Source organism: Belonocnema kinseyi, chromosome 6 (genome assembly GCF_010883055.1).
Source record: "Belonocnema kinseyi isolate 2016_QV_RU_SX_M_011 chromosome 6, B_treatae_v1, whole genome shotgun sequence".
NCBI classification, from domain to species: domain Eukaryota; kingdom Metazoa; phylum Arthropoda; class Insecta; order Hymenoptera; family Cynipidae; genus Belonocnema; species Belonocnema kinseyi.
In genome coordinates this window covers 85,070,646-85,073,852 of record NC_046662.1, presented here as the reverse complement: position 1 = coordinate 85,073,852, position 3,207 = coordinate 85,070,646, and the positions used below count along the sequence as shown (strand labels likewise).

Sequence of the window (3,207 nt, the reverse complement as noted above, 5' to 3'; positions counted from 1 at the left end):
ATCATTTGGAATATTTGTAATGTTTTACATTTCATAGATACACGTTTCTGGCGATCCTTAAATTCGAAATTCAACTTTAGGAACTTCCAATCTAGTTGCAGAGTAGTAATTCGGTAAATTGTTAAAAATTTCAATAATCTTAATTGGTTATTTAAAAATAATTGATTATATACTGTAGAGTACTGTCATTTTATATTAATCGCTTCTTTGATTCCAGAGTATCAATCTAAAATACTACACATTTTCTCAAGTTAAAAAATGAGCATTGTTAAAAATGATATTTTTATATAATTATAAATTATAATGAATGAATGAATTATAATTTTTTTAAACTATTGTTAAGTAAACAAAATAAACCTGGAATATTTTTTTTCAAAAGTTACGAGGACTTTTTTGAGTTAAGAAGCACATCTTTAAGGATTGAACAAGCATAAATGTATTTATTTTCATTGCTCGAAATTATATTTTATTTTAAGTCATTTGAAAATTTTCTGTGTAATACAATCAAGAGGATTACAAATGAAGTGGTTTTTTAAAATGCGATATCAACCAATTTAAAAGTGTGTTTGATCTACTTTTTTCAAAGTCAGGGAGACTTGTGTCACAATAATGTAAGTGTAATAATGAAGAATATTTGAAAAGTGAAAAATCTTTTTTTATACACACTTAAAAAAATACTATTATTTAAGACTGTTTGATCAAGGCTGTGATATCTAATAGATAGTTAGTAGAATAACAATAATAATAATTTATATTTGCTAATTGAAAATCATTAAAATGTAGAAAATAATTTTTTTCGACATAAATAATTTTTACAATATTAATTAATTCGCTAAATCAAATTTTATGCTACAAACTTTCAATTTTTAATAAAAAAAACTAAAATGTGACAAAACATGGGGAAAAATTTCGAATTGTATTGTTTGTGAAGTAAAGAAATTTAATTCTAAGGTTACGGAATTTTCTTCAACACCTTTTGATTAAACTATTTCGAATAAAAATAAATTTAATTCGATCATAGTTAAGACCAAAATGAAGATCACATTTAAATAATATAATTTTTAAACAGAGTTGAGAAATCAGAAATAAAATAAGTATTTTTATAAAGTTAAGAACCTTTTTTACAATAGGTGTATGTAATGTTTTTTTTTTAGTCCTAATAACTTTTTTTCAAATAAGTCTTTATTTCAAAACAATACGTAAAAATTAAAAGAGCATTTATGATACTACTAAAATGTCAATTACACGAATAAAGTAGAAAAGCTTTCACTGCTGATTTGTTGGAATTATATTTCAATTAAAATAAAGTAATAATGGAAGAAAAATTACATTTAAAAAAAGAAGATAGATCGTTTTTGTTTCAAGTTTAGAACTCTACGAACCTAAATTCTTATTGGTAAGTTATGTGCATAGCCATGCTTTTGCTAGCATATTTATTTTCAATTTCCTTTTCCGTTGATTTAGCTTGATTACAAATTCTTAGATGCAAAAGAAATTTTGTACAACCGGATGCAATTATTTGAATATTTATTCCATTTCCTGAAATGTATCAACGTAACTTTGTTGACGTATAAGAGCAAGGTTTCTTTATATTCTTCACTAAAAAAGCTTTTTTTCAAAAGAAACACTACACGAAAATATAAAACTACATACCTCTTCTTAAGAATACATTAAATGTTTCGCGCTTCGTTACGTATTTCCGATTCTGATTTCGCGGCGGCTAGTGGAGGGGGTAACATGAGACAACTCTCCCTAGACGAACTCTAGCCTGATCTAATAACATAAATACTAGAATTCATTTTTTTTAGATACTTAGGACCTACTCCTCTTTTAAACCATGTGTGTATTGGAAAAGTCGACCAATTTCAATCCTTTTTGTGTATAAACCTATTTTTTATTCTAACTTGAGTATTCAAGAAAATCTTTTTACCTAAAAAGTATGGAAATTAGCCTATTTTTCAAACCAAATACAGACTTGAATCTAAACAGGTGTTGGCCCTGAGTATCTAAAAAAGATGTTGGTAAGTAAAATGATGCAATTCAATGTTGAGGTTAGCGCCTGGTCGTAACGACCTTATTTATTGCGAAGTTATGTGACCCTTGCAAAAACAGAAAGGGTTAAATATCTGTTTATGTACAGATTACTCACCTTTCTGACTTTGTTTACAACATTTCTGACGGTTTACGATTCTCGATTTTTCCAAGACTCCTTGAAAACTGGCCTGGTAACTCCGTTTCTCCGTTTGACGCAGTATATATACCGCAAACATATACAATATGTATGTGCAGAGAAAGAGATGGTTGCCTATATCCAAGGAGCTAGTCAATGATTAACGTTTGCCTAGCATTATTTCAGGATTAAAAAATTAATTTCGAAATAATTGTTGCTTCTACTGACTTCCCACTATTTTTTTATTTTTATTCCATTTAATTTCCTCAATAACAACATTCAACAATAAAATTCATTTTAAAATAAATTTTAACGTTTTTAGTTAACAATGTTGAACAGGGTATACCCTAAGCAAAAATTAGAACTGCCCAAAACCTGAAAGTATACAAATATAAAAATAAGTCCTTTGCTTCCCGAATTTGTTTTACTGAGTACATTTCTCATAATTTTTACTCAAACACTTCTCTGTCAATAATGTATGTGCTTATTCAGAAATTAACACCAATAATCATTAATTTTAGAAATGTTGGAAAAGCATTATTACTTAAGAAAACAATATTAAATAAGAAACTGTACGAACAAGCATATAAAAATATTAGTTTTTGTGGAATATCGGTATGATGTAGTATTTTATTACACCATTAAGCCATTTCCCTTTCGGGGTAGGCGTAACTTACTCGGTAGGGGAAGGGAGTAGTGTGTGGAAGGGATAGAGAATTTTCAGACTTCTAGATCAATTTAGATGCGATTTATTAATAACAATAATATAAATTTCCTTGGAATTTTAAATTTTATGTATAGTTTTACAATGTGAATAGAAGGAAACGTTACAACCACCTATTTTGACTTTTAGAACTGCCAATTTCAAATTACAACTACCCGACTTGGGTAGAACTGCCCCTTCTGGTGTACCCTGCCCAGAACTGCTGGCCCCAGTCGTTTCTCAGCTCGCGGGGTCGAAGGTAGGTTTTTCAATCATGCTGGCCGACAAGGGACTATACATAAATTACGTGAGCAAACTTTTCTACCATTTACCC

At 28.7% G+C, this 3,207-nt stretch overlaps 1 protein-coding gene across 2 annotated transcripts in view; it reads right to left on the bottom strand.

The window, feature by feature from the left end:
* Positions 1–2,255, bottom strand: part of LOC117175185 (ribonuclease H1-like) — a 15,864-nt gene extending 13,609 nt beyond the window's left edge. For both annotated transcript variants that reach the window (XM_033364812.1, XM_033364813.1), the window contains exon 1: positions 2,150–2,255. The gene's annotated coding sequence lies outside the window, so the exon portion shown is untranslated. The remainder of the gene's footprint in view (positions 1–2,149) is intronic.
* Positions 2,256–3,207: the final 952 nt, after the last annotated feature.